Source organism: Pongo abelii, chromosome 1, assembly GCF_028885655.2.
Source record: "Pongo abelii isolate AG06213 chromosome 1, NHGRI_mPonAbe1-v2.0_pri, whole genome shotgun sequence".
NCBI lineage: Eukaryota > Metazoa > Chordata > Mammalia > Primates > Hominidae > Pongo > Pongo abelii.
This window is the reverse complement of record NC_071985.2, coordinates 69,131,123-69,144,281: the sequence shown is the minus strand read 5'-3', so window position 1 is coordinate 69,144,281 and position 13,159 is coordinate 69,131,123. Positions and strand designations below refer to the sequence as shown.

Below are 13,159 nucleotides of genomic sequence, written 5' to 3'. Positions count from 1 at the left end.
AAGTCCAGGATCAAGGCACCAGCAGACCTAGTGCCTGATAAAGGCTTGCCTTCTGCTTCCAAGATGGCATCTTGTTGTTGTGTCCTCTGGAGGTGTCCAACACTATGTCCTTACATGGCAGAAAGGATGAAAGGGATTAGGGAGATTTCTTCATCCTCTTTTATAAGGTCACTAATCCCATTCACCTAAACACCTCTTAAAGCCCCACCTCTAAATACTATGGCATGGGTGATTAAGCTTTATCATGAATTTGGGGGGACACATTCAGACCACATTACATATGTGCTTGGCAGTTTGGAGAGAAATGAGATGGTTACCTGTCTATCATTCTTTGAAAGCTTTTTCCCTGGAGTAAGTCACCAGAGTAGTTAAGACTCTTATGGTTCATTGTTTTACTCATCTTTGCAACAGTGAGACTGAGAAGTCAGGGCGGAGCACTATGGCTCCCACCTGTAATTCCAGCACTTTGGGAGGCTGAGGCAGGGGGATCCCTTGAGCCCAGGAGTTTGAGACCAGACTGGGCAACAAAGCAAGACCCTGTCTCTATATAAAAATGAAAAAAATAAAAAAAAGACTGAGAATTCAGTTAAGCTAATAATAGTATTCATCTTGGATTATCCTCAGATATCTTTTGTTTGCTTTGTTTATTGTAACTTCAGTCTTAATAATAATTTTGATCTGTTGCTTTGCAAGAGTGAAAAAGAACTAGGATTACTAATAGTTTAGTTAAAAGTGGATCTAACTAGATAGATTTACTTAACAAAATGACTTTAAATAATGGTATACTTTGTGGTAGATAAAGTGATTAATTAGCTAACAGAATTAGAAAATAAAAGGCCTTCAGTTAAAAATACCTAATTCTCTTGAAACTGTCATCTGTATACAAAGTAGTATTTTGTCGTATTTGTTAAATGGAGAAGAGTGCTGGAAAAAAAATCCCCTTTTTATTGTCCTTTAAGAGAATTCATTTCCAGATTTATATCCAGATATATATGGATATATTCATTTACATATGTACTAATTCCTGAAATTGATGGGTCTGAATAATTAGTCTATAGTCACGAAGTCCTCTTTTAAATTGCCTTTCCTTGACTTTATAAAAGAAAGGCTTGTCTCTTATGCAATCTAAATTTTGCTATGATACGGTGTTGCCGTTTTGGACCCCAAACAAAGGAATTCTCTGAAATACTCCAATACTCATTGTAGGTATTAAGAAAGTGAGTAACAGGATAACAAATCCTTTGCAAGTCCAGTTTTTTGTTTTCACTGAAACTGAAAGAAGACTTAATTGTAAGCTTATTTATCATTAAAATTAATTTTCAATAATAGATCACCATGTGGCTTTTGGAAAATACATAGGCATTCAAAGATTGACATTGCTGCAACAAACTTTCATTCTGATCTACTTATTTATGTTAACAATATTTCTTAACATTTATGTCTATAAGATGAAAAATAGGAATATAAATTATTCTTAATTGTGTCATTCTACAATATTTATGATATTCTGGCAAATAATATAATATGTATCATTTTAAAGTAATGTGACATTTACCAATGGATATCTGAAGTAATTGGGAGAAAAAACTCTATTCATCTAACTGTAAGATTTATTTTCAAATTTCCAATAACATTTTGCTTTTTATGTTTAATATTTATCAAAGCTTAGTACATATATATGTTTCAATGCAGTGTGCTGTAATTGTAATAGCTTAATCCGGAAGAAATTTTAACATTTGGAGGTTGATGGTTAGAAAGGGTTTTTATTTAAGTTTTAATTTATATACATACTTAATGGCTAGGAAGTATAAAATGATCAATAATTGACTTCCAAACTTAAAAATATATTAGGATAAATCCTGTAATGTAGGTAGAATGGAAGTACAAATTCAAGAAGAAAATAGAATGATGTGAATCTTCCAACTGTTAAAGAAGAGCTTCTTTATTTGGTAGTGAGCTAGCATCAAGTAGTTATTGAATTATTATGGCATTTAATTTCCATTATACAATTAAAACAAAGTCCTTGTATTTTAAAATGTAAATAATTGCAGCGTACGAGAAATTACATTGTTTATAATTATTTAAATGTGTTCAAAATCAGTTATCATGACTTAACAATTGCAAGATAGTTATTCAAAATTATTTTACAAGTTACAAGAGCAAAAATCATTTGAAAACCACTGTTACATTCCTCCCACTTTACTAATGAATTATGCACTTGTTTGAATTATTTATTGATATTTCATTTATTGTTGTTCTTTACCTAGCAGACATTAGGTAAATACTCATTGGGATAATAAATAGCTTGGATTGTATTGTATCTAGTGCCAGTGAGATTGATTTTTTTCTCAATTACATGTCACTGTTACAAGTGAAAAGACTTTTTTGTGTGTGTTCTACCAAGAATATTTTAAAACCACATTTAGTTAAACCTCACCTGATAAAACCTTAAGATAGACTCAGATCAGAAAATCTTGTCTAGGGACTACTTAAGCCTAGTTAGATTCAGAATCGTTTTGCAGAAATTAGCAGTTTTAGTTAGAAATTTGCAATTAGGAAAAGACTTAGAGATTACCTATTCAAATGCCCTTATTTTTCAAAGTGAAAACAGGCCTAGAGTGTTACTTGCTCAAGCTAATATAGGTAGTTGGCAACAGAACCATATCTAGTCTGCACTAAAACCTACTGATTTTACCTCCAGAATATCTTTTGAATTTTTTCACTTCTCTGTCTCCAGTGCCCTTACCCTAGTTGAGGCTATTGTGATCTCTCCCCTGGTATCTACTGTACTACGTCTCATTGGTCTCCCGACAACCTTATTTAGAAAGCGTATTTGATCATACTATTCTCTCTGCTTAAAATCCTTCAAAAATGTCTGTTGGTCTCAGGAAGAAGGCTAGTCCTTTATTCTACCCTTTGTATATTTGTGTGATTATTTGATTAAAGTTTTTTTCCTCAGATAGACTGTAGACTGTAATCTCAAAGGGCAGAATTTATGTTTATTTTGCTTATCACTGTATCCCTACCCCTGCCACATTGCCTGGTACATAGGAGGGACTTGGTACTTGTTGAATGAATGACTCCTGATTTAGCTCTATTTCTACTACACCAATGATTTTAGAGTAACATTTTTATCTTTTAAATCTTTGCCATATGCTTTATATAATTCATCTACCCATCTGTTGATGTAATAGCATCTGGAAAAAAAGAATTTCAAGTTAGTTATTCTCAGTTTATAAATCATACTCTTAAAAAAACACACACCTTTTTTTGGTACAAGCATGAAACAGTAGTGCTAAATATTCTTTCTATATTTGATGGAGCCTGGTCATATATTTAATTTTTATTTATCTGCTCTTATAAGCAGGAGAAACTAAGAAATCATAGAAACTATTGTGTAGGGAATATAATTAAAATGCAAAGAGGTAGTGGTGATAGTAAAGTTAATGCCTCTCAAACTGGTGTTCCACAGAATATTGTTTCAGGAGATCTTGTTTTTTTATTTTAATTTTATTTTTTGAGACAGGGTCTTAGTCTGTCACTCAGGCTAGAGTATAATGTGATCACAGCTCACTGCAGCCTTCATCTCCCAGGCTGAAGCCATCCTCCCACCTCAGCCTCCCAAGTAGCTGGCACCACAGGCGCACACTACCACACCCAGCTAATTTTAAAAAAATTTTTTGTGGAGACTGGGTCTCCCTAAGTTGTCCAGACTGGTCTCTAATTCCTGGGCTCGAGCAGTTCTCCCACTCGGCCTCCCAAAGTGCTGGGATTACAGGCATGAGCCACCACACCTGACCTATTCCTGCAGATTTTAATAGGTATTCTACAACCCTTTCCTCATCTTTCTGCCGTCATTCCCCCTTTACCCCCAAGGACTATATTCTTATAAATAACTTTGGGAAACACAATGTATTAGTTCCACTTCTCATAGAATAACAGTGTATATTAGCATAGTAAAGCTCTTTTTGCCTTAAAGCAGAGTTTCTCAACCTTGGTACTGTTGACATTTTGGACTGGATAATTCTGTGTTTGGAGCAGGTAGTGGGAAGGATTGCTGTCCTGGAAATTGTAGAATATTTAGCAGCATCCTTGACCCCTACCCATTAGACTCTAGTAACACTAATATACTCGTGGTTGCCCAGCTGTGACAACCACAAGTATCTCCAGATATTGCCACATGTCCCTTTGTCCTCTGAAAGACAACCCACCTAAGGGTGAGAACTACTACCTTGAAAAAAATCAGTTTGATCCTGCTTTATACTCATAATTCCCAGATTTATTTGAGGATAGAATACTTCTCCTCCTCTTTCATTTGCACACCTAATTTCCTGGGAATTGCTATTTTAAAAATATCATTTAATAAAACAGAAACTAATTCTCCTATTTAGGCTTCCCCCTAAAACTCATCAATATTTTCCATGGCACTTAGAATAAAGTTCAAACTTCGTAACATGGGCTTTGTGCGTGAAAGGGCCTTTACCTGCCTCCCTAACCTTACCTCCTATCACCACCTGGTGGCAGTAACATTGTGAGGTGCTTTCAGTTCTTTAGGCATCTCAGTTTCTTTTCTAACATGCTGTTCCCTCTGTTGGGAATTATTTTGTCCTTGTCCTTTCTTATCCTTTAGTTTCAGTCTTTGATTAAATGTCATCTCTTAAAAAGAGATCTTTTCTGATCATTTCTTACCCTGCCAGAAAGGATAGCCATCCATCCCAGTTCTTACACTCTATCTCATTACCCTATTTGTTATCTTCATTCACTTTTTGTAGTCTGTAATTCTTTGTTTACTTGTGTAGATTTCTTTCTGCCTCAGTCGCTAGAATGTAAACTGTATGAGGGCAGGACCCACATTTATCTCATTCATCATATCCCTAGCATTTAATAGAGAGCCTAACATCTAATAGGTACAATAATTTTTTGTTGAATAAATACATATTATTAATATAATTCACATATAAAATTCACTCTTTTAAAGTGTATAATTCAAGGCTGGGCATGGTGGCTCATACCTGTAATCCCAGCATTTTGGGAGGCTGAGGCAGGTAGATTACCTGAGGTCAGGAGTTAGAGACCAGCCTGGCCAACGTGGTGAAACATCATCTTTACTAGAAATACAAAAATTGGGTGTGGTGGTGGGCACCTATAATCCCAGCTACTCAGGAGGCTGAGGCAGGAGAATCACTTGAACCCGGGAGGCAGAAAGAAAAGAAAAGAAGGGGAGGGGGAGGGGGAGAGGGAGAGGGAGAGGGAAAAAAAGGAAGATATAATTCAGAGGTTTCTAATATATTCACAAGTTTGTGCAGCCATCACCACTATCTAATTCAAGAACATTTTCATCCCTCCCCGCTCCTTCTACTCCAGCCCCTGCCTGCCAACCACCACTCTACTTTCTGTCTCTATGGATTTGCATATTCTGGACATTTCATATAAATGGATTCGTACAACATGTGATCTTAACTGTCTGGCTTCTTTCCCTTAGTGTAATATTTTCAGAGTTCATCCATGTTGTAGCGTGGAACAGTACATTATTCTTTTCTGTGGCTGAATTATATTCAATTGTATGGATATGCTACATTTTGTTTATCCATTTATCCGTTGGGTTGTTTCTACTTTTTGATATTATAAATAATGCTGCTGTGAACATTCATATGAGTTTTTCTGTGAACATATGTTTTTATTTCTCTTGGGTATGTACCTAGAAGTAGAATTGTTGAATCATATGGTAATCTATTTTTAACTTTTTGAGGAACTACTGAACTGTTTTCCCAAGTGGCTACATCATTTAACATTCTTACCAGTGATATATGAGGGTTCTAATTTCTGCATATTCTTACCAACACTTGTTATTGCCTTTTTAAATTATAGCTATTCTAGTGGGTATGAAATGGTATCTCATTGTCTTTTGATTTGCATTTCACTAATGACTGATGTGTTGAAATGTTTTCATGTACTTATTGGTCATTTGTGTGTCTTCTTTGGAGAAATGTCTATTCAGATTCTTTGTACATTTTTAAAAATTTGGTTATATGTCTTATTGTTGAGTTAGAGGAGTCTTTTTGACATATTTTCTAAAAGAGATGCAAGAGTTCCATCCTGGCTAACATGGTGAAACCCCGTCTCTACTAAAAATACAAAAAATTAGCCGTGCATGGTGGTGGGCACCTGTAGTCCCAGCTACTCGGGAGGCTGAGGCAGGAGAATGGCGTGAACCTGGGAGGCGGAGCTTGCAGTGAGCAGAGATCGCGCCACTGCACTCCAACCTGGGCAACAGAGCGAGACTCTGTCCCCAAAAGAAAAAAAAAAAAAAAAAAAAAAGATGCAAGAGTTGTAAGTCCTTTTGTATTCTGGATACTAAACCCTTGTCAGATAGTCCTGATAGGGGTTTGCAAATGTTTTCTCCCATTGTGCCCTTTTTTACTTTTTTGATAGTGCCCTTTTAAGCAGAAAAGTTTTTAATTTTGATAAAGTTCAATCTGTCAATTTTTTTATTTGTTGCTTATGTGTTTGGTGTCATATCTAAGAAACCATTGCCCCATCTGAGGTCAGGAAGATTTATACTTGTGTTTTCTTCTAAGAGCTAATGTAGCTCTTACATTTAGATCTTTGATCACTTTTGACTTAATTTTTGTATCCGTGTGGGAGTCTAACTTCATTCTTTTGCATGTGACTATCCAATTGTTGGAGTGTTGTGTTTTTTTTACTTTAATAAAGTATCATAATTTTCACAAAATATGAACATTGTTTCAACATCTACAATTTTAAAAATAGTGTGTGGAGCACATACTGTGTACCAGACATTATGTTGGGCATATCATCTATACAGATTTAAAAAAAGACATAATCCCCATCCTCAATGTCTCGCAGATCTGGAAATTAAGAAAATTGAGAATAGTACTGAAAATTTGAATGGAACATTAAAGATATTTGATGGTGTTGATAGTGGTTTTAAATAAATGGTTTTTGAGAAGATTGGCCTTTTATGTATTTAACCCAGAGATTGCATGAAAAAGTTTGATGGCATTATTAGTATAAAAATAAAAATATTCCTGAATGTTGCTGTAAAAAGCACTTGATGGTGGCTGCTATGCAATAGGAGTATTTTACCTTGATTGGTACTCTTTTTTTTTTTTTTTTTTAACACCCCTGGTTTTATTTTCCCTTCACTCCAATTTTCTCACTTGTTTGCTTTTTTTTTTTTAAATTTTATTATGATTATACTTTAAGTTTTAGGGTACATGTGCACAACGTGCAGGCTTGTTACATATGTATACATGTGCCATGTTGGTGTGCTGCACCCATTAACTCGTCATTTAGCATTAGGTATATCTCCTAAGAATCATTTTCTTTTTGAGACAGTCTCTGATGCCCAGGCTGGAGTGCGGTGGCACGATCTCGGCTGACTGCAACCTCCGCCTCCTAGGTTCAAGCGAAGAATCATTTTCTATTAACAGTAATTTGCGGGGTGGATGAGAAAGCAATTGTCTGTCATCCACAAATGCAAGGTGGAAATAAGACAATTATAGAGATGACAAAGAAATCAGTCTCTCTTTCTCTCTCTCTCAGTATAACTGTGTGTCTCTATTTTAGTATAACTCACTGATTTAATATTTATTTAACTCAGAGCAAAGGAATCTCTAAGACAGTGTTCTCTAAGTCATTCTTTACCTGTTTTTTATTTTTTTTTCTCTCGTTTGACTTCCTTTTTTCTGTTACTGCTAATCTTACAATTGTTGATATATCTAAGATTTGTACTTATTTATGCTAGCTCTCTCTGAACTAGGCTTAGTCTTTTGTGACTAATTATTGAATTCAGGACATATTTAGCCCATTGTAAGTCTACTCAGACTGCCATAACAGAATACTACAGACTGGGTGCTTTAAACAACAGAAATTTGTTTTCTCATATTTCTGGAGGCTTGAAAGTCCATGATCAAGATTCAGGCAGAATTGGTTTCTAGTAAGGCCTCTTTTCCTCTTTGCAAGCATTTCCCCACACATGGCCTATCATCTGTGTGTGATTGGAGTGAGGGAGGCAGAGAGGGAAAGAGACAGAGAGAGAGAGAAAGAGACAGAGAGAGAGCGAAAGAACATACGTGTGTGTTGGGCGGGGGCAGTGGGGGAATCTCTGGTGTCTCTTTTTTTATAGGAACACTAGTTTTGTGGGATTAAGGCTCCATTAGCCTTAAGTCCTCATTTAACCTTAGTTGCCTCTTTAAAGGCCCTGTCTCCAAACACAAGTCACATTGTGGGGTTAGGGCTTCCACATATGATTTTGGGTGAGACACAGTTCACTTCATAATACCCATGTAGCACGTAGTAGTCACTTTTATATAGTTAATATGTTTATATTTCTTATTTGATAATAAAATACAGTGATTTTTCTATAAAACTTATACTGATATTGGAGTGGGGAAAACTCATGTCTAGGTGAGGTACAGAAACTGTACCTCAGTTTTCTGTACCTCAGTTTTCTTATCTATAAAATAAGAATATTGGGCTCGTTGATTTTTGAATGCTGAAATTCTCTGATTCTCCAATTCAGAGTTAACTGATTTCTAACATTATTCAGCAGGTACATTATAGGAAACGTCTTATAATAGAAATTGATGTTCTGTAAATTAGCATTCTATAAGCTTCTCATAACTGAAGTGAAAGCCTTAATCATTCTATATACTGGTATAGATAATCTATTTCCTGTGGTCCCAGCTACTAGGGAGGCTAAGGTGGGAGGATCGATTGAGCCTGGGAGGTTGAGGCTGTAGTGAGCCATGAATGTGCCACTGCACTTCGGCCTGGGTGACGCAGCTGGGTGCTGTCTCAACAAACAAACAAACAAAAACTCTATTCAACTAGCTATGCTGGGCTGTTTAGTTTTTATTATGTATAATTTAAAGGTCTGGATATGGTATGTTTCTTTTTTTCTTCCAGTTAATAATATCCTTTATTTATACAGTATAATTTATCCTTTATAAATACCTTTTCATTTTGATGAGTTCAAACAATATAATAATTGAAGACAGCAAAATGTGAGAATCCTTCTCATACCTACTGCCCTTTCAAAGGAGGTAACCACAACAGATTGTTATGCATCCTTGCAATCTTTCTACGAATGTACATATGAATATTAACTTATGTACATATTTTCCACTAATGGGATCATGCTATATATATTTTTTCCTCAACAGTGTTTCTTGATTTTTTATACACACCAGGATGTCTGTATATTATTTTTTAAATGCTTAGTGTTACGTAATATCATAATGTACTTAACCACTCCCCTTTTGGACATCAGTTTGTTTCTTTTTCACTATTAAAAATAATGGTCAGGCCGGGCGTGGTGGCTCACACCTGTAATCCCAGCACTTTGGGAGGCCGAGGCAGGTGGATCACCTGAGGTGAGGAGTTTGAGACCAGCCTGACCAACATGGCGAAACCCCATGTCTACTAAAAATACAAAAATTAGCTGGGCTTGGTGGCAGGCACTTGTAATTCCAGCTACAGGTTCAAGACAGGAGAATCTCTTGAACCTGGGAGGTGTAGGTTGCAGTGAGCCGAGATCATGCTGTTGCATTCCAGCCTGGGCGATAGAGCAAGACTGTCTCAAAAAAAAAAAAAAAAAAAAATTGGTGAATGAATATCCTTGGAAATACATCCATTTGTATAGAGATTCCTTTAGAATACATTTCCTACATGTGGGATTAAACACTGAAAATTTTGATAGCTATTGCCAAATTGTCTTCCTAAACTTTACATTTCCATCAACAAGGAATGAGTGTGTTCATTTATCATTACCATTGCCAAATGATACCACTATTTTAAAACTCTTTCTAACCTGATGGTTGAAAAGCTATATTTCCTTTTTTAAAAAAGTTGCATTTATATGACATCTGGCATCCTTTCATTTGTTCATTGGCCATTTATATTTCTTTTTCTGTGGAATGCTGTAATTTACCTACTTTTCTTATGGAATCAAATATCTTTTTAATATTGACTTGTAATAATTTTTAAAAATATATTTTGCATGTTAATCATTTATTTTAAATGTTGTAGATATATATTTATGCTGCTTCTCTTTTAACTTTGCTTGTGGTGTTTTATGGAATGGAAATTTTTTATTTTGTGAAAGTGTCAATCGTTTCCTTTATGGCTTCTGTGTTTTGTGTAATATTAAGAAGGCCTTCCCCATGTGGAATTATTGAAATGTTCTATATTTTATAGTATTTTATATCATCTCTTTAACTCCATTTTGAGTTTCTTCTAAATTGATGGCTGGTTGACCCAGCCCTATTGATGTATAATTCATTCTTTTTCTCACTGAGATTTGGAGCCTCCTTTATTGTGATCTAAATTTATATATATTATGCAGATTTACTTCTGGACTCTGTATTCTGTTCTTTTTGCTGTGGTTTTCTCATTTATTTACTAAAAGTATACTTTTAATTACAGTAGTTTACCAAGTCTTTTGAAATCTGAGAAGACAAAAACATTGTCCTTAATTTAACTTATTTTGCACACAATTCTTGCTGTTTTATTTATATTTTTTCTCCTTCTGTTAGTTTTTGTGTGTGTGTGTGTGTGTGTGTGTGTGTGTGTGTGTATGTGTGTGTGTTACTGTAACCTTACTCTACCTTCTTCTGATTAGTGGCTATTTTATGTCTGAACTAGAAAACTAAACAAACTGCCAGTATTTTAGATAAAACAATCTGTCTCTCTCTCCTTTTTTTTTTTTCCTTTTGAAATAGAGTCTTGCTCTGTCACCCAGGCTGGAGTCCAGTGGTGAGATCTCAGCTCACTGCAACCTCCACCTCCTCCCAGGTTCAAGCAGTTCTCCTGCCTCAGCCTCCCGAGTAGCTAGGATTACAGGCACAAGCCACCATGCCCAACTAATTTTTGTATTTTTAGCAGAGACAGGACAGGGTTTCACCATGTTGGTCAGGCTGGTCTCGAACTCCTGACCTCAGGTGATCCCTCTGCCTCAGTCTCCCAAAATGCTGGGATTACAGGCATGAGCTACTACACGCAGCCAGATAAAACAATCTTTAAAGCAAAGAAATAAATTCTTAGGAGACTGATTCATGGGTAGAATATTCATGCTTTAACACATGAAGTTTATGTATATTTTAGTTTCTCAGAGGCCTGGATTTTTTGTTTCTGAATTCTTGGTGATACTATAAATAGTTGATGTTGAATATACAACCTATGTGAACATTAATATATATTAAAAATTATTTTAGAACAGAAGCTATGTTTAAGTCATTTTGCTGAACAATTGTATTTGTATTGCTTTATGTTAATAAAAGTTGTCTGTTAAGAGGAAAACACAATAAATATGACCAAGCCCATGTTTTGCTTTTGGGTTTTCTTTCCTAACAATAGAGAATAAAATAAAAATAATTAGATAATTAAGTAGAATAAGCTGTTACTCTTATTTTATATCAGCTATAGCTAGATGCTATTGTAAGAGCTGCATCTGTTACCATAGAGCTTCCTTAAGTCAAACTCAGCTTTAAAAAAAAAAAAAAACGGGGAAAAAAAAAAAGAAAAAGAAAAAGCTGTGACCTACTTCATGCTTTGAAAAAAATAATTCCCAGTGACCCTGGACAGCTATAGCCCTTATTGTACCTAGATTATGGAGTTTAAAGTGGCCATCCTGTTTTATTCTAGAATCAATACAACATCCTGCATTATCTACTCAGGTCTAAAGCATATGAAATAGAGAAGCAGGTATATGTAAATAAAAGTTTTGTGCAGTGTTATTCAAATAAAATAAATAGATTCAGCATGCTTTTTAGAACCTTAAGCTTTTGTTTTTCTTTAAAATATCTGTGGTACTACAAATTATACCATGTAATAATATGAATTTATGTATGTGTGTATGTGTCTCACATACTACTTTTGGACCATTTTCCTTATTCCTAGACAGTTGGATTATTTTAAGAGTTTCTGGGTCTGCACTGAGTTTTGGGGGACCCGGGGCTCAGAAAGGAATCTATACTTTTTCTACACTTTTCAATCTTAGGTACCTTAGAGATCCAGGAATAGGATAGTTCTGTATTATTAATTTTATTAGCATCTAGAGAGTCTAAATAGATCTCACTTGGCCGAGAAACATACCCTTTTAGGCTTGGGGTTCCTGAAGTTACATATATCTCTACATATGGGACTCAGTAGGTTGATAGGCTATGTGACAGAACTGAGAAAGTGGATCCAGCCTGCAGAAACATGTATTGATTGGCCCACACAGTGTTTTTAAAATATCTGGATTTATAGCTTCTCCTGAAAAATGGAAAGATTTGACAAACTGGGCCCACATCACCACATGGCAGCAACTAGACAGACATACGCTTTCCAGCTTGTCAGAATCCCAACCACTCCTTCTCCTGAAGGTGTCACTTTGTCATTTCTCACCACATATGCACAATCATCTACTTGCTCAACACATTTATGTTACCTTCCCAGCTCCTGAAGGTTTGGAACTTGTAATTTACACTCTTCAGTGCACACTTCTTTCTCTGTATGTGGTACAGTTAAAGTGAAAATAAATAGCCATTTAACATAGAACAAAATCAACTCGTTTTTCCCAGAAACATACATTCATGTCTTCATACCTTTGCTTTGCATTTTTTCCTTCCCTAAGATATTTATTCTCTTGCTGAATGAATTCTACTCAGCTCAGCTCTTAGTACCTTGAATTTTACTTGATCAATTCTGTCTACAGTTTTTTTTCTCTTCTAAAGTCTTAGAACACTTGTTTTCTCCAACATTATAAATTTATTATAGTAGAGCTTTAGGAAAGTCTCATTCACTTAAAGAAGGCTTGTGTGTGGTCTTACGAAGAGGTTTTTTTTTTTTTTTTCGTTTTTTTGAAATGGGGTCTTGCTCTGTCACCCAGGCTGGAGTGCAATGGTGCAATCTTGGCTCACTGCAACCTCCACCTACCTCAGCCTCCAGAGTAGGTGGGATTACAGGCGCCCACCACCACGCCCAGCTAATTTATATATTTTTAGTAGAGACGGGATTTCACCATTTGGCCAGTCTGGTCTTCAACTCCTGACCTCGAGTGATCTGCCCGCCTTGGCCTCCCGAAGTACTGGGATTACAGGCATGAGCCATCACACCTGGCCTGAAGAGGTCTTTGAGTAGTCTTTTCTTAATA

General features: G+C 35.6%; 1 protein-coding gene across 1 annotated transcript in view; it reads left to right on the top strand.

The window, feature by feature from the left end:
- The window catches only part of XPR1 (xenotropic and polytropic retrovirus receptor 1), a 259,764-nt gene that overhangs the window by 143,464 nt on the left and 103,141 nt on the right, over window positions 1–13,159 (top strand). The gene's annotated exons all lie outside the window — the stretch shown is intronic.